This window comes from Equus asinus, chromosome 28, assembly GCF_041296235.1.
Source record: "Equus asinus isolate D_3611 breed Donkey chromosome 28, EquAss-T2T_v2, whole genome shotgun sequence".
Taxonomy (NCBI): Eukaryota; Metazoa; Chordata; class Mammalia; order Perissodactyla; family Equidae; genus Equus; species Equus asinus.
In genome coordinates, this window is record NC_091817.1 from 29,139,292 (window position 1) to 29,166,183 (window position 26,892).

Here is a 26,892-nt window from a genome sequence, read left to right on the forward strand (position 1 = left end):
CAATATTTGTTTTCTTTTCAAAGATTTTTTAATAGTTTTTTTTAAAATAATGTTTTATCTTTAAGTCTGTGATCCATTTAGAGTTAACTTTTATATTCAGTGCGAAGACTATATCAAAGTTCTTTTTTTAAGTTTTTTGCATATGGCTAGTCAATTATTCCAGGGAAATTAGCTGAAAAGACTATGCTTTCTCTATTGACTTGTATTTGCAACATTTTCAAAAATTAATTGACCATATTTGTTTCCATTTCTGCATTCTTTATTCCGTCCCACTGTCCCACATGTTTATCCTTTCACCAATACTACACAGACTCGATCAGTGAAGATTTTTGTGAGTCTTAAAAATCAAGAAGTGTGAGTCTTTTAACTGCTGTTCTTTCTCAAAATTGTTTTGGCTCTCCTAGTTCACTTCTCTTTCTAGATAAATTTTTGAATGAGCTTGTTTCTATTTAAGAAGTATCTTCTGAGATGTTGAGAGATTTCATAAAATCTAAAGGTCAATTTGGGAAGAACTGGCATCTTAACTACATTGAGTCTGCCTATCCAAGAACACAGTTTTTGCACAATGCAATAAAATAAAAAGCTGGTATCTTACAAAGTCACTCTAAGTAAAATATAAAACCAGACAACCATGGGGATCCCTACTTTATACTGTAGTTGTCATACATATTACATCCACATACTTTGAAAAACCATCACACAATGTAATAATTTTTGCTTTCAATAGTCATATGTATTTTAAAAATTGTAAGAGACAAAACAGGCTGTTATATTTCCACAGATGTTTGCCATTTTTGTTGCTCTTAATTCATCCCTAAGATTCCATAGCATTGCTTCCACCTGAATATGCTCCCCTTGCATTCTTTTAAAGAATGTCTATGGATGACAAATTGTCTGAATTTTCTTTCATTTGAGAATGTATTTCACTTTCATTCTTGAAAGATAGTTTTGCTGAATAGAGAATTCTAGATTGACAATTTTTTTTTTCTCTCAGCACTTTAAGAAACACTGTGCAACTCTCTTGTGGCCTCCATTGATTCTGATTAGAAATCTGGAGCCATTTGAAGCATGTTCTTCTATGTGCAATGTGCTGTTTTATCTCTAGCTGCTTTTAATAGTCTCTTTTATTTTTGGTTTTCAGGAGTTTGATTATAATGTATCCACCATGATTTACTTTACGTTCATCTTGCTTGGAGTTTATTGAGTTTCCCAGAGTATAAATTTATGGCCTTTGCCAAATTTGGGTAGTTTTCAGCCATTTTTAATTTGAATATTTTGTTGGTACCTATCTCTTTCTCCTTCCTATTGAGTCTCCAATGACAAAAATGTTACACGTATTGCTACTGTCACTCAGATCCCTGAGTTTCTGTTCATTTTGTCTAAAGCTTTTTTATCTCTGTTGTTTAGATTATGGTTTCTATAGATCTGTCTTCAAGTGCATTGATCCTTTCCTATGTCATCTCTACTCTATTATTGAATTCTTTTGATCATTTTAAAATTTATATTACTGTGTTTTTCAGTTCTAAAATTTCCATTTTTAGAGATTCCATTTCACTGACAAATCTTCTGTATTTCTATTCATTTGAAGACTACTTCAATGATGCATGATGATGATAGAAGCTTTAAAGCTGTTATGAGACTTTGAGCCCTGTTAAAATCTCCTAGAGAACTTTTTTAAAGCAATCAATCAGATTGATTTGATTCAGATCATAAATCCTAACTCAGGTTTTTTGAACTGTGTTCCAATGACAGTTTAGTTTTCAAAAGGCTTGCTGTGCAATTCTGGCGTGTCCAGTACGTGAAACATCCAAAGTTCACTCTGGGGCCAGGCAGTGATCCACACATTTATTCAGTCTTCATAACTTTTGTGTTGTTAGTTCTGATCAGTTCCATACGTGAGTTGTTCAGAGAAGAACCCACGACCTCATATATAGATTCAAAATATCTCTTTTGCCCCTTCTCTGTAATCTTCTCCATACTCTTGGATATCCAGGGTCCCCTTTCCTGCTGCTCTGGTTTAAAACCTGAGGTTTTAGCATCCCCATTCTATTACACATGGCCTGTGACTGGGTCAACATTGGTGTAAAATAGCGAAAGAAAAGACTGTGGAGCTGGCCCTGCAGCCACAACCATCTCCCACCCCTGCTGCCTCTGTTGCCACCACCATAAGGGTTCAGTTTGTTACTGATTTTGCCCAGCAAGGTGCTAGAAGAGTCCAAAGAACTTGATTCTACTACTTCCCGCATGACCATCTCATTCTTTGTCTAGAGAAAGTGTTTTTTCTTAGAATTTTTTCTGTGTACATCCATTTGAGTCTAATCAAGAAGATATGGGAGGGAAAGAGAAGCAAAAAACACATAACAACAAAAACACTCAGCAAAGCAAAACAACAACAAAAGGAGAAAGATCACAAACAGGGAATTTATCGCCTCATGGCTATTTTTTGAGTTTTGATTTCTCTGCTCGATCTACCTGCTCTTATTTACTGCTCAGAGTCCTCTGGTAGCTGTATTTTTTCCATGATTTTTTGTAATAATGGGTGAGCAAGATAAGCTGGATGTGCCAACTCCATCTTAAGTGAAACTGAAAACTTCCTTCAGCAACAACATATAAGAAATCTCAGAGTCTAATGAACAATTATGAATGGCATAAGAGAGATGTATTGAAGAGAAGTGAGAGGAGAAAGCATTATTTTCAGCATTCTTGAAAGGATATTCTATATTCTTGTTTAGACTTCCAGAGTTTGATTATGGAAACAAAGGTGGAAAGTCATTTCCTTAGAGATGGCATTTGACACTTCCTTGATAGCGAATGGTATGGAATGCACTACATAAAAGTGAGAGTATGATTGAGAGAGAGAGAAAACTGTTCTATATGGAAGGTTTGAGAGGATAGTCAAAGTTACTTCTCAGATCAATTTTTGTGTGTAAGTATTATTTTCCTTGGCTTATCATATTTTGTGTTCTATGTTCAAGCAGGTTTACTTATATATATATATTTTTCTAATTTTTAAAACTGCATTAAATCAAATATTGGAAAATTTATTTAGGACAGTAACCAGAGAAGACTAAGAAGAGAAGACAATATAAGAACTAAATAGTTAGAGCAGGAAATTATGAGGCTGACTAAACTTAAAATCATAATTGATAGGTTCAGAGGCTGATTTAAGCAGTGTTGACTCAAAAGATGGTGGGTAATATGAGGTGAAGGTTGAAAAGTATTGCCATAGGTAAATCAAGGGAAAGGAATTTTTGTGCCAGCCTTGTCTGGGAGAAAGTTATCGTCACGTTCACTAAACAAGTACACCTCTTAGATACGAAATATCAGTATGCCATGCTCTGGAAATGTTAGGATCAAATGATCAGAGACAATGTAGGCATCTGAATTCTGTGTGCAAAGAATGAGCCCAAGGAAGGAGAAGCCTTTAAAATTGATTAAATCAGGAGGAGATTTTTATTTCCATTCTAGGTTCACCACTTGGACAAGAGTGTGAAGATCAATCCAGTTGAAAGTGTCAATACTGAAAGGTGTATAGGCAGTTAGGATGCATGGCAATATTTTACAGAAGTAGAACTGTTATCTGATGCAGTTTCTGTGATTATGAAAGTTAGGCAAGTTTTGATAGATGTTTAGGCATCCTTAGAATAGATAAGACATGATCCTTTATTGTATGCAAGTTATCGGCATGCTCATGGAGAGGGAGAAGTTAAGGGTGAATTTCAGATTTCCAGTTTGTGACATAAGAGAGAGTCAACATATAAACAAAAGAAAAGGTAGGCGATGAGAAAGCAAAAGTATAAGAAAAAGAGAATAGTGGGATAAAAGAATTTGTGGTTTTATTTATGGATATTTCAAGATATTTGTAAGCTATGAAATTTGTGAGGTCCGGTAGATGCCCAAAACTGCAGGATGAGATCTTCTACCATAGAATCTGAGAGTTCAGCTCCAGAATCAGGAGTTTGTAGTTGTAGAAGAGTAACATTCTAGAAAGGTGAGTTACAGGAATGCTTGTGAGAATAAGGCAATTGTTAACTCTAAATACTGGTGGGAGCATAATTGTCCATTAACCTGGCTTCCTTGAGGTACCGGGGTTGAATGACCCTGGGAGTGCTTTATCTGTAAGTGCTGGGAGAAGAACATAGAATTAGGTGCTATGAGTCTCATTGTGGTGTTATTGATTGTAATAATTTATCTAATTTTGTTCATACTGCACAGAACATATATCTCTCCCAAAAAGAGCAGCATTTTGAAGCATTTGGAATTATTTCTGGTGAACTATTTCCAATTCATCTTTTATCATCTACAACTAAAGGAGCAAATAGAATGATTTTGACAATTTTTTCCTTTTGAAAAAATCGTTCAAAAAATTTAAGGACTTTTTTTAAAAAGAAAAAAGAAGGAGAAAAAGAACATTTGTCTTTAACTTTTTATCTGACTTTTCTACTTTCAGCAATTGTAATGACCGTTTCTATCATTTCTGCACAAAACCCTGATTTTGAGCTCTTATCTTGGCAAATGAGATACACCATTAAAATTTGAACCATGAAAGCCCACTGGATTATTTCTCCCCAAAATGATGCACCTACTGAATTATTTTTCAATTCAATACTACATGTAAACCAGGTCCCATTCAAATCTAATAAAGATTTTAAGCAAAGTAAATTTTCATCGCTGAATCGGGAATCTGCCTCTCCATTTTGGAAATAAAGAGTGGATGGAGAACAGAAAATTATATATGAATGATCCTATTTTTGGCAAACTTCAAATTAAAAGATGTATTTCTTTAATACCTGAACTAAATCCCGTGTACAAATGCCAAGCCAATTATTGCTGCTGGAGGATTTTGTCAACAAAATAATATACTAGGAAGTAATATGACAATTTCCACTAGACACTGGAAGGAATGAGTAATTTAAGACACGAAATTGTTTTATTATCTCAGAAGTTCCATGACTTTGGAGTCCTTGAATTGACACATTGAAAGGAAATATAGAAATGACTAATTTCTAGAGCTGAGGAGCTTGAAGATCAGGAAACATTTTTGCAGGGAAAAAAATGCAATTGATTACCTTTTAGTCAGAAAAAGGAAGTAACTATGGTATTTAATACATTTGATTGTTTTTTTTTTCTTTTTAGAGTAAATGCAAAGCTACTAGACACATACATTGATCAATAAGATGGAAATATATTTGATATTGGTATTATGTCTATCTACTGGGATGCATGAAGAAACCAATAGGACATTGTAGAACTATGAACAAAAGACATACTCACACACACACACCCCCTCGAAATATAGGGTGAAAATCACACTTCAGAATTCAAAAGGCTTGGATTTGAATGACAAATTTGCTGTTGAGTTTGAAGAATACATTGCCTCTCTAGGCTTAGTATGCTCACTTGAAAAAGGAGCATGACAGTTCCTATCATATGGTGTTGATGTGGAGATCAAATAAAATGATATCTAAAGTATTCACCAGAATGCATGACACACATTCAGCATCAATAGTGATTGTTATCATTGCCTCTACTGTGTTGTCTTAATCGTTGATACTTGAATAAAACTTGCAGTAATGTTGGCACTATTTGTTGTATAATGCATGTGAGAACTTAAAAGGTGTGGAAATATGGATTGTAATTGGTTGAATCCAGTGAAAGGCATGTGTGTGACATCCAGGCTAGTGTAGCGACATATCACAGTATTACACTGTAACCAGGTCATGTGCAGGTGGTGATCAGTGAGGATGAGAAGGAGAAGGTTATTGAATGCTTCCATCTGGGAACAGGACTAGATCTATGGAACAAGTGAGAAGTATGTCTCCCCTAAGATAGCTCTACCCTTCCCTCCCACCAAAACAAAAATTACGGGTTAGAATGTGAAGTCTTATGGACGGCTGTGCCAATGACTAACATATTAAAAACATGATTGTGGAGGTTTGCTTGGTAGAGATTTATAAGGTGAGTTTGGGAAGAAGAAATGGGTTTGCAGAAGCATGACACTCATTTCTGTATTACTGACGGCATACAACTTTGCTCAGAGGGATCGAAGTAGGAATATTAGTTAAAAGTTCATTTGCTCCTTGGGAATCTCAGAATGAATTTCCACTAACTAAAGTGTGAAACAGATCAGAGTTGGAATATGGCATTATTCAGAAAAAAAGGAAAAAATAGAATTTATGAGACTTTCAAGGATATATACCTCAAGTGTCCCCATGCCTGAAACTTTCTCAGATATGGATTATTTTTGACTAGGCAAGAGGCAGGGAATAAAAAATGAGGTGTCATATCACTGCTTTGAGTGAGCTGATTTCTGAAGCCGCCTCATGCATTTCATGACCTGTTTCTTGTGCCACACCTCCTCCTATACTTCTTATCCCTCTTTGTATATCCAATAAGAGATAAAAATTTACTACATACAACACCAATGAGGGAGATTTAAGTGGATACATGGCTCCATTTGATGGTAGCTTGCATTTGATGATATCAAAGTGATTGTTGGAAGGGTGAAAAAGACGAGGTCCTGGAAGCAGAGCACACCAGAAATTCTATATTATCCCGTGACTGTATTTTATTCTACTCTATCTTGTGGCACTTCTACTGAGGGACAATTTTTAGACTACTTCTAAATTTGCAGCAACATATTTGCCTCCACATCCTCAATGAGTCATTCCAGAATCATACATAATTGAGATACACTTCAAATATACTGATGTCTGGGCCTATGGAAAGAGGTCCTGTCTAGGCTAACGCTTGAGATTATTATTCTTATAGCATCTTGGCAAACAGCACTGGGGATGAGAAAGGGGAACCCAAGCCCTATCTAATGGCAACATGGTTTCAAGCAACTTTTCCTCGACCAAATGTTTCAATAGAAAAAGTAAGCTGAGAAGAAGTTTCTGGACCATAAAGGATGGAAACTGTTACACTAAAAAGAAAGTGAAAGAGAGAAAATAATACTTCCGAAAAAATTATTGTAAAAAAATAGCAAGGAATATTTTAGAACTTGTCTTCTAAATGTCTATGAGTTCTACAGATACTATTTTATGAACATTTTATGAAGAAATGTTCATTTAGTGCATATAGTATACTAAAGTTAAAGAAAGATATAGATATGCAATTAAATCATGGCTCATTTGTATGGTCGAATATTCTGCAACCAATACAATTTTGCTATTAAAGTATGTTTAATATAGGAAAACACCATATGAAAATATCAGAACATACATTTATATAAATATATTTAGGACACTAATATGGTAGTATATTAACTCACTTTTATCCAAACACACATATTCATCATATAAAGTCGTGTGCCACATAGCGACATTTTGGTCAATGACAGACAGCATATACGATGGACTGCATATACATCAGTGGTCGCATAAGGTTAGTACCATACAGCGTAGGTGTGTAGTAGTCTATACCATTGAGGATTGTGTACATTCACTCTATGATGTTTGCGCAACAGCAAAATCACCTAATGATGCATTTCTCAGAACGTATCCATGTCGTTAAGCAAAGCATAACTGTATACCTATACATAGGTAAGAACCAAATGGCAGTATGGGATTTCCAAAGTTCAGTAGCCCTTTTGTTTCCGAATAGAGGGCTCACAAACATTACTGTTTTCATTTTCCTGCCATTTGGCATTTGCTTAATTCCTCTCAATAAGCGTGTACTACTTTTATAATTTTAAGAAAAACCAAGTAAATTTAAAGATTATAGGCAGCATCATGAGAGATGACAGACACACGAAACCTTTAAAATGTATGAAATACTTTGAAGTGAAACTGAATGCTCAGAAAATAAAGTGTGTAATTATAGAATTATATTCCCACAGTGAGTTTCTTTAGGGTAAAGATGGTTCCATTTATCTTTTCTGGCCCATCAAACAAGCTTGACAAATATGTGATAACTAAACGAATACCTACGAATTTTCAAGAAAAAGTCATATTTAATATTCTTTGTTTAATTGGACAGAGGAATTTATAACACATTTTAGCAAAATTTAAATACAAAAAACCTTCTTTTACAGAAAGAAGATTGAAATCTAGAGAGATTCACTTACTTGCTCTAATTTTCACAGAAACTTAGTGAAAAAGATAGATTATTCCAACCTCAAATCCAATGGTCTACCTGTTTCCCTGAAACACTTTGCTTAATTCATAAGCATTTTCTGAGAATCTGATACATACAAAGTCCTATATGGGACTGTATTTACAGGCGAAAAATTGCTCTAGAATTTAGAGCTTCCTGTTACAAGCATTTACTTGTTGGAGTTGGCCAGAACATCAGCGTTTTAGGAAAGGATAGCGAAGGGGAACTAGGATGAAAGTTGGGGAAAGAGTCAACCCACGTATTTCCCAAGGCCTTTCCAAGATTCTCCTATAGTGAAACTGCTAAAGCTTCTGGAAAAGCAGCAGTGTCATCCATGTCTTTCTTACAAGCATGGGGTAGCTGCTGCATTTTGAGAAAATATTCTCCCTGGTTTCCAAACGGAATGTAAGTCATTCTTTAAGACCGTGAAGTAAACTATGCGCTTTCATTCACAGAGATCCAATGATGAAACTGAGAGACAATAACACAGTATCCCCAGTTCAAGAAGTACCCAATATGAGGAGAAAAGCAAACGGCTAAGTGTAGCCGAGTTTACGTGAACTCAGACTTGATGGAGGCAGATGCTAATTCATCTCTGCCAAAGATAAACCTCTAATAAAAACACAAACTATGTCAATTGCAAAGTGCTTTTCTCAAAGGTCATGTAAAACCTAGAGGGCTCTCAAAAGTGTTTTAAAGTATTCTTTGCTGGAGAGAGTTGATTTAATTACCTGTAACCTGTCCTCTGGGGACAATTAAAATTTGACAGCTCTCTGCAAAGACATATTTGCAGAAAAGGAAATACTAAAGATGTGTTCTGTAAAAATCCTAACACAAATGATGCAAACTTTTATAGTCCTTCAATTTATTTTCACATAGGATGAACAGAACTAGATTTATTACTTTGTTCTTGTTTGTTTGTTTAATAAATATCTCTTTTTTTCCCCTGCAATGCTACCAGGAATCCAAATGGTTCAACGGCAAGAAATATTTCAATGCTAAGAATAAGAAGAAGCCATAAAGAATTGAGCTTAATTGTCTTCACAAATCTAATCTGACTGTTCTCATAATGCTTTCTTCTCTGGGTGCCTCTGCTTCAGACCTTTTGTGTCAAGCAAGGAACAATTAACACAGTCTTAAGAGTGCAGGTTATGTTTTGGAAATGATGCTGTCACATCCTTGCAGGAGTTCAGAAAAAACAAAACCGTATATCGGTAGTGATTTCAACAATAACCAGGTGTCATCGTATGTGATGAGCTCATTTGAAGGCTGATGTTTTTCTCTTGGGGTTTTATCACTAGTAGTTGATGCCAAGATCATGACACTGGGGGAAAAAAGAAAGTGCTCTCTTTACTGTTTTACTTTCAAAAATGGCTCAAATGACTGTTTTAATTAGCTTTTAAGGAAGGACCTCAGAGTAGCTGGGGAAAGTATATTGGACAGATTTTCCCTATGGACTTAGAAACTAGCATTTACAAAAGTGTTTTCTTCAGAATACTAAGTCTTTCAAATGTTAAATTGAAAACAGATTCTACGATCAAATATATTGAGGGAAATGTGCATTTTTGATAAAATTAAAATCTTATCTTGCTTTATACTTCTCATAACGTTTTTTCTAGCTAAGTGGGCATTATCAATTTCCAAGAAAGGGATAAAATGGGCAATTCTCCAAAATTTAATTGGTGCCATAACCCTGTTTTTGTTAAACATTTAATGGAGAATTGTCCTTCAATGTCCACTCTGGGTAAGGACATCATTCTGGTCCCAACACCTCCCCCACCTTGTGATTGACCCCTGACTGACATACAATATGTTTTTAGGGGGCAGGGGAGGAGTGAGCTGAGTTATTTAAAATACAATATTCTCAGAATTTGGTCAGCCTAGGATTAAAGCATCTGTCTCACAGAATAAACTGCTTTTTGTGCTTTTCTGTGGTCTCGGACATTGTGGTAAGTACTCTTCAAAATGTGAGAGGAGTGCAATGTATCTACAGTTAAGGAAAACGAGACCAAGAGTTAAAGTAATTTGTAGAGTTAACTGTGACAAATCTGGGACTTCCACCTAATTCTGATGTGCCACCCTTGCCACAACACAGCACTGCAGATGAATATTGTTGGTGCCTGTTTGCATGGTACTCAGACCACGTCTCAGACCAGAAGCCCACCTGGGTTCCAACAGAGCAACCCAAGTCAAGCAGGCCACCATCGCTTTGCTACCAATAATAAAGACTCCTCTATGGACTTCCAGAACACAGTTAAAAAACCTATTTCCAATCCATTGCCTACCTCAGATTATTTATGATCTTCTAGTATGTTAGGCTAGAGGGTGGAATAGGCTTCTCATGCTGTATAACAAGGATCAAACACCGCCTCCCCAAGATGTCTGCAGAGAGTCTAGTAATCTGCGTGGTTAATTAACTTCCCAGGTAATGCTCTTTCAGGAGATCTTTCGACCATATTTTAAGAAGCTCTGATATTGGGAATATGAAGACTGCAGTTGTTGTTAATCTAAAAGACAAAAATGTCTATCCAAAATAATCATTTTAATCGTTCCACAGCACGAAAACTTTGTCGAACACTCAAAAAAAGAGATGAAATCAGAATTTACTAAATTTCCCACTGTTTTCAAAAGGCTCTATGTCAGATTCCTTTGTTTTTAAAGCAAGCTCAGATTAGTGGAGAAATAGTCTCCTACTTATTGTTTCTAATGTAATAATTCATTCTTAAAAGACCTTTTGCCCTTGTGCTTATTTTCGAATCCATGTTCAATTCAGACTTAAAACTATTGGGATTGATAATAAGAAATGGGCTCAATGAGGAGTACAAAAGGAAATCAGACACTGGTCCTGCATTCCACCATCTTAGGCTGCTATTGGAAGTGGGAGGGCAAATCACATAAGAAAATAAAGTATGGCAGTCTTATTTTCTAGAACCAGGGTTCCATTTGCCTGATTAAGCGTTCTTTTTGCTCTGCTTCAGGTTTCAAGAAACAGAAGGGGGCTATGCTCTGGACACAAAATGCTGGATGTTTGCACATTTAAATAGAAGGGAATATCCTAAATTAGCACAGCACTATAAAATCCATAAGTTTGGGATATTATGGCTATTTCATCAAGCAGAAATTAAAATAACAAGATTAAAAAAAAAAGTTGATGAATCCCAAAGATCCAGGTCCAAGTACAAGAACTGAAACTCAACAAATGTAGGCTTTCGAATTTTAAGAATATGAGTCTCTTATTTATCCAGTGAACTTATACCTGTGTTTTGATTGTCATCTTATTCTACTGTCGTCTTTTTTTCTAGCCCTTTCCTATTTATCTGAACAAACAAAAGAAATAGTAACAGAAAGTCCCTGGGAGAAGGTAAGATATTTTTGAATAGACTGAGGAGGAGCCCTGGTTTAGGGATAAACTAGTCCTTTTCAGCGCATGTCATACTGACAGCTCTCTGATTCCGAGTCTTGCTGTGAGACAGATAATATCACAGCATGTCATGCAGACAAAGAACTGAAGGGCCAAAACAGAGCCTTCAGAGAAGAACTGAGTTATTGATTTTTTTTCTTAAATCACATTTCTCTGTAAATGGAGAAATTGAGTTTCTAAGAGGAACGATGCTTTTGGCTTTAAACCTCCTTGATATCTAAACACTAGGAAAGAATTAGGGAATGTAGAAAGCGTTTCAAAGAAAATCTATGCAGATATGCAACCTAGTGGTAGCAACGGAACTAGAGCCCGCCTTTTCTAACTTCAAGTCTGATACTCTTTACACTCTTCTTACCTGTTTGTTTTTGAGAATACATGAAATGGGATTCTAATAAACTGCCGGTAAAATAATTTCCATGGGTAGAATAATTGGTCTTTACTTGTCACATGTTCCTTTGGGGTAATCTCTGAGAGCTTCTGTGGAATGGATGTGTGCTTGATGGGACACTAGAAGAGGAAGCATGAAGCAGAAGTGGAGGACTTACCAAACTAGATTATCTTCCTTCCCTGACAATCAGAATGGAAGCAAAGACATCTAATTCAACAAGAAGTGCCTGAGAAAGTCAGAGGTTGGGCAGGGCTCTCTGCTTATGTTGAGATGTTCTTCTGTCTCCACAGTGGTCTCAGAAAAAACAACCTTCACAAAAATGGAATAGTTCCACTATCCAAATAACACCTGAAGACAAGCTAAACACAGCATGTCTTTTGTTCACATCCATATTCAATGACCAGTTCCCACCAGACAACCGGTATGGTAGGCAGGAAAAAAATAAAAATACCATTTCTTAAGTTCTTTGTCTAGAGACAATCATGATTGTGGGCACTTTCCCTCTCTTTCCTCTAGGATTTGTGACTAACTTATAACCTAGTTACATTATCCCTCATGTATTTAGATATACACATATGGGTGTATGTGTGTGTGTGTGTGAACATACGGAGGCTTAGAGCTTATCTTATACAGCTAATTAGGACAGAGCTAGAATGCCAATCCAATTTTCTCTACCTGCAAACCTGTTTTCTCTTCTCCATACCAAGATGTTTTCTCTTCAGAAACAGAAAGTATTCTGTGGTTTCAAAATGGCAATCCAGGGGGCTGGCCCCATGGCCAAGTGCTTAAGTTCACATCCTCCGCTTTGGCGGCCCAGGGTTTCTCTGGTTCAGATCCTGGGTGCGGACATGGCACGACTCATCAGGCCATGCTGAGGAGGCATCCCACATAGCAGAGCCAGAAGGACCTATAACTAGAATACAGCTGTGTACTGGGGCACTTTGGGAAGAAGAAGAAAAAAAAAGATTGGCAACAAATGTTAGCTCAGGTGCCAATCTTAAAAAGAAAATGGTGATCCATAAAATCTGTGTTATATGACATTCTAACATACTGTAGTAATTATTTATTTTGTTCATTGTTTGTTACCTGTCTCATGCCCCAAAATTTAGTTTTTACCTGAGAGTTTCAAGTGGGAAAATTATAGTGGAATGGGGAAAAAAAATGACAGTGATTTAGAGATAGACTGGAATCTTGGCTATGCCAGCAAGTAGTGATATAATCACGGATTAATTACTCAGATCTCTTGGAGTCTCACTTCTCTTCTCCTGAAAATGAGAACACAATTTCTCTCTCATACAATTGTGATTATTAATATTAATAATAACTGAAATCACCCAATTTATATCAGGAATTTGAATTTATGCTTCTACTTGCTTTATCCTTCAATCTATTTTCTCATCTTCTGTACTTTCCACTTCACTCCCCTAGACTCACTTCATCCTGTTAGTTTTGTCTTGGTCTGGGTTGTATACAATTTATCATAAGCAGAAAGGGAAATAAACAGATAAATCAATCTTGTTTTCACCATGCAAGCTCTCTTCTGAGCACTCCTCTTTCATATTTGATTAGATGGAGTTGATTGTATTCTCTTTGTAGTTATGTTGCAACTTATGCCTTGTTTTAGGAGTGAGTATGTTTACATGAATTTGTGAGACTAAATGTACATAGTATCAGCTCCAGTTTAGCCATCATCATCATCATAAGCATGTGAATGACAGATCTTAGATAGCAGAATCAATAATTCCCTGCTCTTATGCAATTTTCCTTCTAATGCCTCCTTCAATGGGAAGCAGAGGCCTGATAATAATTGTTAAATTAAATCCATTCACACAGGACAGAATAGGAGAGGAAACTTTGAAACCAAACAAGGAGAAAGAGAGAAATCATCGCATAGGGGTGCACGTGTGCTTTGACTGAAAGTTAGGGCAGGAACTTGGTAAGTGAATGAAAAGATGGGTGTTGTTCCAGACAAGTGTAATTTTTAAGAAGTGTTGTGGAATCATAAGAGACGATGGTGTCTGAGGAATATTGTTCAATGACATCAGAGCATAGTTAGAAGATAAAGGGGAGAGCGTGTGGCAGCAGTTTGGATAGATAGGACCCACATAATAAGAAGCTCAAACGTCTGGAAACCACAACTCACCAATGTTGGCCTATCATCAGAATCACCTGCAGCATTTTGAAAAATACGGACTTCTGGTCTTCATTCTTTTTATTTATGACTCTGCAAGTGCAATGTGAGGCCAGATATATATAGATATAGGCATAAATTATAATGTATGTATGTTATATATGATATCCATATGCTGCATATATAAAAAGAGATATTATTCTATATATACACACTTTTTTTTCAAGAACAAAGGCAGTCATTACTATCAGCCAGGTGTCTATACTGCTGACATACATGCTAGAGAATCACAAATAATTTTGTGTCAGAGGGAGAACTGGTGATATAGCAGTGTTATGCATGTTAGATTGACATTTCTGGGATGTCAAATAGTTTAGAAAAGAGATTTTATTTTATTTATTTTATTTTTTTGAGGAAGATTAGCCCTAAGCTAACTACTGCCAGTCCTCCTCTTTTATTGCTGAGGAAGCCTGGCCCTGAGCTAACATTCATGCCCATCTTCGTCTACTTTATATGTAGGACGCCTACCACAGCATGGCATGCCAAGCGGTGCCATGTCCACACCTGGGATCCGAACCAGCGAACCGCGGGCTGCCGAGAAGTGGAACGTGTGAACTTAACCGCTGCGCCACCGGGCTGGCCCCTGAAAAGAGATTTTAAGGGCATAATAATTTAAAAAGAAGCTCTGGAATCCAAAGGCAGAGGATTTAACAGTAACTATCTTGGCGTGTAGATTATGTATGTATAACTTGTAAAGTATACGGCGTGGAACCCGATTTCCACTAAGCACCGCAAAGTGAATGCATTACTGGAGTATTCCCAGTGGAGCTGGAGAAAGAAAATATGCATAAGAGATATTTTGGTGGTAAATCAGTAGGAGTAAATCATTAAAATTGGAAAATGGCTAAGCTTAGAACATTTAGGCATTAAATGATGGATTTGATTGTGTACACAATGCATTTGAAGTTTTTGTAGTATATCCAGATGGAGATGTATACTAGTCAAACGTGTATGCTGGAAAAATGTGGAGAAGCTGCATCACTGGGAGGCACAGAGCCTTCAGAGACTTGTGGATGATCTGTGGATGACTGTTGCCTTAACTCACTCGCTCCAGCCTTCAGTCCACATCCATCACTTATATGACTCTGAGAGTTCTCCTCAAAGGTCACATGGCTGTCAATTTTGTATTTTATTTATATGTTATTTGGCTACTGACTATCTCCCCTAGGAGACAGCAAGTTCTGTAAGGCCTGGTACTGTGACTAGCTTGTTTGCTATTGCATTTCCAGACCATGGAAAGTGCTTGATGTTTATTACTTGTTGGGTGAATAAATGGATGATTAGTTTGAAGAAGTTTTAAGCAAAATCACAGTGTTTAATTAGATCATCTTCTCTTTTATAACCATAAAGAGAACAAGAAGACAAAAAAGATATCACAGCTTTCTTTCACCATCAATATTTCAATACTGTAGGAAATGGTAGTGCTTTTATTCTGTAATTGTGATACTCAAATATCCTGAATTACCATCTTATAATCATTTAGGCTTGTCTTATAAGAAAAAGTAATGTATAAATCATCACAGTGCTAACTATAAAACAAGTGTATTACAGTAGTCCCCTCTTATTTGCAGGGGATGTGTTCCAAGACCCCCAGTGAATGCCTGAAATCATGGATAGTACCAAAGCCTATGCATCCCATGTTTTTACTTGTGCACACATACCTATGATAATTTATAAATTAGGAACAGTAACAAATTAAGAAAAATAGCTAATAATAAAATAGAACAATTATAACAATATACTGCAATAAAAGTTACCATAATTCTTAGCAGCCTCAGCATAGGATTTTTTTCTTTCCTTCTTAAGAACTTTCATTTTTTATTAAGACTTTTCACTTAAAATAAGCACTGTATGGCTTTTCTTTGGCATATCCAAATTGCCAACATTGCTACTCTTGTGCTTTGGGGCAATTGTTAAGTAAAATAAGGCTTACTTGAACACGAACACTGTGATACCATGACAACCAATCTGATAACTGAGACAGTTAATAAGTGACTAACAGGCAGGCGTGGATACAATGGACAAAGGGATGATTCATGTCCCTGGTGCGATGGAGCAGGAAGGCAAGAGATTTCATCATACTCCTCAGATGGCGCACAGTTTAAAACTTATAAATTGTTTATTTCTGGAATTTTCCATTGAATACATAGTTTTGTACCTCAGTTGATTGTGAGTAACTGAAACTATGGAAAGCAAAACTGCAGATAAGGGGGGATTACTCTATATAAATGTGACTTGTCTCACTGCTAATACATACTACAAACTTACTTATGGTGCTACTAAAAGTCAATTCTTCTTAAAATACAAAGACAACCCCGGGGACAATTTAAGTGATAAATTTAAAAAGTAACATATGAAATGGAACAAATAGAATATTAAATGTAATTTCCATATCCTTAATTATGCAAGTCATAGAAGCAGATGTAAAAGACAATTTGTACTGAGTAATATATGTTAGTAAGTTCATATTCAGTTCTCTCAAATCAAATGATACGGTCTAGTTTTATAGCTCTAGAAGTACTTTATTCTATGGAACACTGAACTAATGACCAGATAAAGAATTTTCTGCTAGTTTTAACTTAGCTCTGAAAAGTCATATCAAATGCAATAAAATTATATTGCATCTTGTGTTATTGATATTTGTGTTACTTTCTCTCTTTGAGTCATTTCTCTTTTTATGTTCTCACTAAGGCAGGATGCTTAAGAACAGTATCTGGCAGCTTTCTCTGGAAAGGGCATCTAATGAGCATGAATGAGTAATAAAAGAAAGCTTGTCTTAAACAGCTTTGACCAAGTTCCTAAGAGTGAGCAAGTCCTTTAGTTGGCCCAACTACTTCATGTTAAACGGATGTAAACTTAGACCCAAGGAGTTGAAGTGCCCTCTCCAAAATCATATTTAGTTAGTCAGTGCAGTTACTAAAATTACAACTCAAGTCATCAGATGAACTCAAGTCATCACATGAACTTACTCCATTAGACTAAGATAGTAATGGCCAAGGAAATGACCAAACTGGGAGAGACTGGTCTGACACTTTTCTGTTATTTAGTGGTCATTTCTTTAAGGAAGTGGAACAAATTAAGCAGCAGTCTTACATGTTCACCCTTCAGCATTCATCTCCATCGCAAGACGCTAGTAGATTTCAGACTTTAGGGAAATAAAAAAAAATAGCTCCCTATCGGGAGAGTGTTCTGACACCTCCGTTATTGCCAACAATATATGCAACTGATTTCCCCGTTTTTTATGGAGGCCCTAGAGCAGCCATAAGAAAATAACTCAAGAAACATGGTAAAAATATCACTGAAGAATTTAAAAATTACTCTATAAAATATTCTCTTACTACCAAAAAATGCAGTAAAGGAGAAAAAGGGGATCAGAAAGATATGAAACATAGAAAACAAAAGTAAAATAGCAGACACAAATCCAACTATATAAATCTGAGCATTAAATTTAAACAGATAAAACAATCCAGTCAAAAATCAGAGATTGTCAGACTGAATAAAAACCACGATCCAACTGTACGGTGTCTAGAGGAGATCCACTTCAGATTCAAAGATCCAAACGCTGAAATGAAAGGATGGGAAAAAAATATATCATGCAAACAACAGCCACAGGAAAGTTGGAGTGGCTGTCCCAATATCAGACAAAATAGACTTTAAATTTTTTTAAAAAGGTTAATAGAGATATAGGACATATTTAATAAAGATAGAGGAATTGATCCATCAGGAATGCTGAGAATTAATAAACAGATATGTGCCTAATAAAAGTGCATCAAAACACATGGAGCAAAACTGACAGAAATAAAAGGAGAAATAGGCAATTCGACAATAGTTGGAGACTTCAAGACCGCACTTTTAATAACAGATAGAACAACTAGACAGTAGATCAAAAAGCTGTTAGGAAATTTAAATATAATATAAATCAACTAGACCTAACAGATCTATCTAGAACATGTCACTCAACAACAACAGATTATACATTCTTAAGAGTACACGGAACATTCTCCAGAATAGACCATATGCTAGGCCATAAAACAAATCTCAACACATTTAAATAATACGAAATGTGTTCCTGGGCCATAATGGAATAAAATTAGAAATCCGTATAAGGAAAATATTTGGAGAAACTCACATATATGTGGTAATTAAAGAACATACTCCAAATTAACCAATGAGTGAAAAAAGAATTTAAAAGAGAAAAAAGAAAAATACTTTGAAATGAATGAAATTAAAGAAACAGCATACCAAAACTTATAAGACATAACTTTAAAAAAATGTATATCTGACAATATCAAATGTTGGCAAGGATGAGGAAAACTGAAACATACATTCCTGGTACAAATTCAAAATAATGCAGCCATTATGAAGAATATTTTGGCAGTTTCTTATAAATTCCAAATATACTTTCCATATGCCTCAGCAATCCCTACTCCTAGGTCTTTATCTAAGAAATATAAATACAAAGACATATGGTTTTGTGTAAGTGACATGTAAATAAATGCTCATAGAAACTTTATTTATAATAGTCCTAAATCACAAAGAACCCACATGCTCATCAATTGGTGAATGCTTAAAGATTTATGGTATATATTCATATAATGGACTATTGCTCAGTAATAAAATAAAGAATGAACTGCTAACACATGCGATGACATGGATGGATTTTATTTTTATTTATTTTATTTATTTACTGTTTTTGAGGAAGATTACCCCTCAGCTAACATCTGCTGCCAATCCTCCTGTTTTTGCTGAGGAAAACTGGCGCTGAGCTAACATCCATGCCCATCTTCCTCCACTTTATACGTGGGATGCCTACCACAGCATGGCTTGCAGACCAGTGACACGTCCGCACCCGGGATCCGAACCCTCGAATCCAGGGCCGCCAAAGTAGAATGTGTGCGCTTAGCCGCTGCGCCACCAGACTGGCCCCGATATGATTGGATTTTAAATGTGGTATGCTAAACCAAACTAGCCAGACGTAAAAGACTACACACTACATGATTCCATTGATATGAAATTCCAGAAGCGATAGAAGGAAGTTCAGTGTGTGCCCAGGGCACAATGCTCAGGTATGAGAATGACTTCAAATTGGTATGAGGGATTTTTTTGGGGTGCTGGAAACGTTTTATACCATGATTGTGGTGATGATTACATGGGTTAATCTGTTAACTCATTCAACTCTATACTTACATTTGGTGAATTTTATTTTACGTAAATTATATCTTAATAAAGTTAACTCAAATAGACCAGAGAGATAAAATACATCCATCTTAACACAGCTTTATAATCTGAGTCTATTTTCCTTTCCTTTTCCTTTCTTCTCTGAGTACATGGGAGTCTAAGCCTTCTTCCTTCCTAATCAATGCCTAGTCACCATGGAATAGACTACTGTAAATTTCACAGCAGACTTCTGCATTTCATATTCTGTAAAAGTCTACTGGCAGAGATCTTTCTTGCAATTTCTTTCAAAAACAAGCCAAGCTTTATCTTTCAAAACATCTAAAGAACCACATCATTTTAAAACATGACTATGCAATGGTTTACATATGAGTAGAAACATAACCCCACGGTCTACTGCCATAATTTGATGATGGATGCCCATCATTTTAGTCAAAAGAAAAGATTATGAAGTGTTAGTTAATATATTACTTCCAACCAGATATTTAGCTCATATTAAGAGTAAGTAATTTACTCAGACATTTATTTAAAAAATCACCATTCAAAATTTGTTCAACAAACCCCTACTGAATATACTATTTTCAGAAGAGAGTAAAGTTGAACATCACAAAAAGAGAAGATCATATTGAGATGGTAATTTAAAAAGAGTTGGAGTTGTTATGTGAACAAATTTGAGAGGATCACTCAAGGAAAAGTTGAGTGCATCAAAATTATTTTGTAAAGAAATTATCAAAACACAAACATGAATTCTAAATTGCATCCTAGCTTCTAGCCAGAAATATCCACTACTGAAAGCAAAATATACTGTTTTCAAAAAAAAATAAAATAAGATTTCTTCTTATTCTTAAATAACAAAATTTGTAGAATCATTTGACAATACTTCAGCTATCCAGACAAATCTTATCTGCCCCACTTTTATAAACAAGATACTAAAAACTGCAGTGAGAAATCTTAGATGCAAGTTGCAATTAAGGCAAAGATCCTCTTTCAAAGTCTACTTCTATAAAAAGTAAGGAGCTAATAATCTAACACTGTTTGTGGGTTCTCGTGCTGTATACAGGAGGGAGGTCTAAATTGGCTGTAGCATACCTCTTACTAAGGCCAACTTATCCATGAAGCACAGGAGGCACAATGCCAAAGACCTAGGTTACCTTTAGGGACCCATGGATATATTTTATTTTATTTTAAAATCAAAATTACAAAATGAAGAAATCCAGCTGGATTATAATTATCTTTATACAACACCGTCATACAATATAATTTTATTTATTTATCATCTGATTCCATCCCAATGGTCAACATTGGAGCAAAGTTCATGGATCAGTGAATATTTGTACAAATAATGAATGAGTGCTGTGTGACCATGCCAAAATCTTCTTTAAAGGGCAGGCTGAGAGGATGCCTACATACATATGCATATTGGCCACTGGATAGCCAAGCAGACATGGGAGAGGAATAGTACCAGGAACTAGACTTGTGATACCTAAAACTGAGTTGTGTGACCTCCTGGTTTTACATGCCAGAAGATGACAATTCCTGCCTTTGTCCTTGAACTAGACTACATTTTTTTAAACGTTAACTGAAAATAAATAGGTGTTTTGGAACACTCTTCTTGGAAGTGGAAATAATCTTACTCAGGTTGTTAATCATGATTATCTATCCCACCCTGGTTTGTTTTGCTGTGTTCTCTCTGTCTGGGAAATGCATCACACAGTGATCTTTATGTTCACACACTCATACAGGGCGTCCTACTGTGCAGTTCTTAGCTCCTCACCCCACACTGAAACCCAGCCTCTGTGAAGCTGAGATATTATTTCTTCACTATTATGCATAATAAGAAATACAATTTGTTTGTCAATGATTAATTACCGCTTCTCCCAAGAGACAAAATGCTGAGTGTTTTCATATGCTAATATATGCCAAGCTGCCAGTGCTAACTCAGCTCTCGAATCTCAAAACTCACCTTAAGTGAAAGAATATCACTGTTTATTGCCAAAGTTGTCATTCCCCTGGAAATGAAATAAATATCTAAGAAGAGTTTCAATGATAGACCTACTTTTCAGCTGACAGATCACTCCTTGTTATCAAAAGGCAAATATATGTCAATGTGTGCATTACTTAAGACTCATGAGATAATTGCTTCAATTTGTCTGACAATCTGATAATGTCATTTGCACAATTGTGAATGGTGTCAATGCTGAATGAATGTTCTTGAACGATATTAAAGGTGTGAAGCACAGTTGGAAAAAAAAGACTCTCATTGATGTGTCTTCCGCCAGATGAAATCACAGGTAGTTACTTGCCTCTTCAAAGATCTGTGTCCTTGACTTAAATTTGGTATTGAATTTATCACCAAAGGAAAGAACAGATCTAGGACTCAAGGCGGTCTATGATCATGTGCAGGTTCTCAATCACTGCTTTAAATTCAAAATGACATGAAGTGATATTTTCAAAATAGTCACTAGAGTGGACAAGCATATCCACGAAGCAAGCTATGTGATGGTTGTAGGAGAATCATGTATTTTAGAATCAGACTCTTCTCATCTCGAACTCCAGTTCTACTACTAAGTTTCATGATGTTGGGTATGTTTTGTTTCGCTTTTTAAACCTTTTCTATTTAGAGTTTTCTCATTTGCTTAAATGGGCATAATAATACCTATATTGTTAAGGAATTTCATGGATATTAAATGTGCCAATAAATAAAAAGCCATTATTACTCTGACTGGAGTAGGTTAAACAACTAGAATGTTTTAACTGTTGTTATTAATGCTATTAGGTGTGTATTTAATCAAGTTCTTAACTTTTCTAAGTCTCAACTACTTTATCTCTCAAATGGATCCAATAATAAATCAGATGTAATGTGAATTTCCTTGAAGTGTTTTGATGGTCACATTAGGAACTTATAAACGTCTCAACATAGTATATAGCACAAATATGATTATGGAAACAAAAAGTGTTATTGTATGCAACCAACAATTAAAATAGAAAAAAATATATTTTTCTCATTTGAAGGCATTGACAAGCTTCAAGATTAACTGCAGTATATTTCTTTTTTATTATTCACCTGAGCTAGTGTTAGTAGCAGATTCTGCCTGGAGTAATTGTTCAGATCAGTGGTCTATGGCCAAGGACAGAAGAAATGAGAATTTTAATTAATACAGAGTGGAAACCAGACAGATATAATAGTTGAGGCATCTGCTAAACCATAAATCTCTGAATATAAATGACCCGTTATTTGACTGCAATTCAATATTTGGAAATTATAGATGCTACATGAAGTTTATCTCAAATAAAGCATACTTATTTAACTCGGAATGTAAGCCTACAGTGCATTAATGCATGTACAATTTTATCATCATAGAATTAAAAAAATAGAAGCTTAACATATTTTTTTAATTCATGTATTCCTCACCCAAACATCTACTAAAACCATGGTAGATGACTAATTTCTTCTTTTTCCAATTAAAACATCTAAGTACTAAAAGAATGAGAAAAAAGATATTTGCACAAGAACAGTCAACACATGTTTGGAAGATTTATAGCAGCTATTTTATTGTTAATTTTCTTAACAGACGGTAGAGAATTAGAAGTAAAAAGGGTACTGTTATAAGAAAAAAAAAAGTGGATTCACCCAGAATTATCCCATGGAGACACAGGAATTAGAGGCCTGGATATGTGGTGGGTGAAAGCTAAATGAGCGACAGCTGGATGCCTCCTCCCACTATTCCTCCCCATGTTGGTCTTGATGCAGGGACTCTAGACACAGCAGAAGACCGAGAGAGGAATAATCATAAATGGAGTGCTTAACTGCATTTCCATTCACTGAAATCTGAGATTCACCTTATCCAGAATTTCCCCCTGTTATTTAGCTCCCAAGATTCTGGCAGTCAGATTTATTAGACCAATTTAGGAGATGTGGAGGGCTTTTTTTATTGAAATTGAGTACTTCCAAGGGGGAAAAAAAATAGGTTTCTCCCTTCATCCTCCAGTGAGTTGTACCACTTGAAAAATACCAACCACCACCGCACCACAGCTAACTAGAAAATATTTAGTCATTTTTCAAGATGAACAATAATCCAAGTATCACTAGATATTTAGATGTTTGAGGAGTCTCTGCTGTAAAACTGGAGCTCAAAACAAAGGAGACAAAGAAAATAAGTTAGAGGAAATAAACCTAGTCTTTGAGAAAAAAGTGGAAACCTCACATCAATAGCGATACATAACATTTTTAGGGGAAGCAGAAATATAATTCAATCAATAAACCGGAAGACAATGCTACAGAAAAGAAGTAGAAAATAAGAAAGAGTTCTTGGAAATTAAAAATAAAAACTCTACATGTGTTGGATGATAATGTCAAGGAAATCACTCAGAAAGTGGGACAAAAATAATCAGGGAAGGTCATCATGAATCACACACAAAGATCTTCACTGCAGTGCATTTTGCAATAGAAGATATTAGAAACAACCCAAATGGTTAAATACAGATTAGAGTCATACACACACAAGCACATCATGCACACATACACACACACATTTAATATGGATAACAACATACTTTTTAATGGCATGTGACAAATCTCATACAGAGGAGCTGAAAAATCTAAAAATATATCTAACTGTTAACAATGGTTTCCGCTGGGTTTTTAAGTTATAAGGTAACAGATGGTTTTAGTTTTTTAACATATTCATTTTTTTTCCTTTTTCTCCCCAAAGCCCCCCAGTACATAATTGTATATTCTTCGTTGTGGGTCGTTCTAGTTGTGGCATGTGGGATGCCGCCTCAGCGTGGTTTGATGAGCAGTACCATGTCTGTGCCCAGGATTTGAACCCAGGAAACACTGGGTCACCTGCAGCAGAGCGTGCGAACTTAACCACTCGGCCACGGGGCCAGTCCCCAACATATTCGTTTTTCAAATTGTAGATAATTAACAAATACTGCATTTAATTTGATAATCATATATAAAATAACAACAAAAACTATTTTTCCAGTTCCAGGTGCTTCATTCTCTTTACTAATTCTATTAATGAATCTCTTCTTTGCTTAAGCAGGCAGTGTAACTATGCCATCTATTCATTTGAACCGCGGCATTTATTGAGCACTTAGTATATCCCAGATGATGTGCTAAGTACTGAGAGGACAGTGTTCACCAAATAAGCCAGATTTTGCTGTCATGAAAGCTACATTCTAAATGGAAAGATGGCTAAGAAGCAAAGAAAGCATAAGCATAATGAGAAAATCATGGTTTTTAGAAGATGCCTTGAGGGAAAATACAGATTGTTAATAAAGAATATCAATTGGATGGTTAGAGAAGCCCTCTCCAGAAAAAGTGACTCTTGATCTGAGAAATTAGATTAAGGAGCCAAATAAAAGAAGTCCTAAAAATGGAAAAAGAACTGCAGACGTTACCAACCAAAGTCAGAAAAGTCTCAATATAATCCAGAAAAAAAAGAAGGTAAAAACATAATTGGTTAGCAAAGGGAAGACAGGCATGTGATAACTTTGGAAGAATTGGAGGAAGCTGTAGGAGGAGTTTTGAATTGTGGTCTTAATCAAGGGGGCTCCACTGAGTTTAAGCCAGGATTGATATGTTATATTTTACATATCAAGAAGGTCTTTATGGTTGTATGGTGATAAATGAATGAGAAAATGTTAGAGTGAACACAGGAAATGCTGAGAAACTATTGTGTTACCCATGTAAATAGGATAGCGTGATAAACTCCAGCTACCCCTCACGGGTTAATGGTTCATTCTTTTCCAGGCAGAACTGCTTCATCCTGAAGGGCCAGAATGCAAGGTCGCAATAGAAATCTCCTGCTCCAGGTTCTTTTTCCAAGAGCAGAGAACACAGACCACTCTGAAGGAGATTCCAGATGACAGGCCCACTACCTGAAAACACACCACTTCCTGCTCATGAATTTTGCACTAATTTTGGTAATGATGTTAAGTAGCACAGCAATAGGAGCTTAGGGAAAACATTGGGAATACAGAGAACTTTGTTTCACTTCTTCATCCAAGCCAGTCTTTAATTGTATTAGTATCATTATTATTATTATTATAGACTCTAAAATGTAATCTTACCTATGCAACAAAAACATTTAGGGCACTGTGTTATAATAGAGGTTTGAAGGCCACATGCTCAGACCTGTTGAATTAGATTTGTGAGGGCTAACGCTCTGGATGTTGTGTTCTCACGTACTCACCACACACTCTCCAGGTGGTTCACTAAAATGGCAGATATGGAAACCATTCTTCCGGGCTTCCTAGCAAGCGGTCCTGACATGAACCACTCCGGCACCTTCAATTTTTTTTGAAAAGTTCCAACGTAGAGAGTAACTACCAACCAATACCAGATTAAAAAATAAAAGAGAATTTTAGACACTGAAAGAACTGTTCTTTCCTCATGCTTTTGAATTCCATTTTATTCAGAATTAATTTAGATAGTGCTCTACTCTGTAAAATAGCTAAGTTTCCTCATCCAAATTGTAATTCAAACCCTTAAGTACAAATGTGGTTTCTTTTGAAATTTTCCTATCTGATCCTTAAGGAAAATTCAGAAACTTACTTCAAGTAAATGTTTTATTAAAAAGGATACTCTGTAAAGAGGAACAAATGTAGCATTCTTGAAGTCAACATAATCTAGGTCATGACACTCTAGATCAAATTATTTATTTTGTGTTTGATATATAGTTTGTTTTTTCTTTTAGTCTAAGTAGTAAGGATTTGAATAGATATTCAGCTGTTCAAGTAGATAAACCATTACTTTAATGCAAGGTGTAACCGACTACAAAGAGATTGATAATTCCTGGCCCCAGCCATCAAGGGGAAGACAGTATAGCATGATCAAAAGACCATTCCTAGCTTGACATTCTCTGATTCTAAAATTCTAATACTGTTGCATGTCCTGGGAAAATCACACACTCTGTTTCAGTCATTTCAAGTTAGAAAACAGAAGCAGAAGAGAACAAATGTCTGTTTTGTGCATTCAATATACAAACACTGTGCTTACAGCTTTATGTGTGACATAACACTTAACCTCTGCAAAAATGCAATTTGAGAGTTAATATTATTCTGACAATCTTTCATATGAGGAAATTAAGTCTTAGTGTGCTTAAATTATTTGGCCAAAGTCATGCAGAAAATAGAAAAAAAAATCCACTTTGGTCTAATTGCATGGCTTGTGCTTTTCTCTATTTTGTCAAATTATCCTCCAAAGTGAGTTCTTTTTCATTTTCTTTTCTGTAAAATTAACTAAAAGCCTTCATATTAAGTTCTAATGCTCCTCAGGGGCACACAGAGACAGGCTCATGTGTTGTTATGATTTCTGCTTTGCTGCAGACTGACAACATAGCTACACACTGGCCAGAGGAAAGAAAGACCAACAACTTCTGTGAGGGAAATCCTAATTCACTTTACAGAGTGAAGAATCCTGGAGTGCTGGATATTAGTGTTCATTTATTCATGAGACAGTAAATAATTTTTATCCTTTGTGGCAACTCTCATCTATAAGTAGAGATTTCCAGGAGCAATGTGTTGAGAAAAAATGGAAGATTGTTGATGAGAGTTAGCAGAAAAGGATACCAGGATCAATGAGCAAATTCTACCAAGGGAGGGGTGATGCTT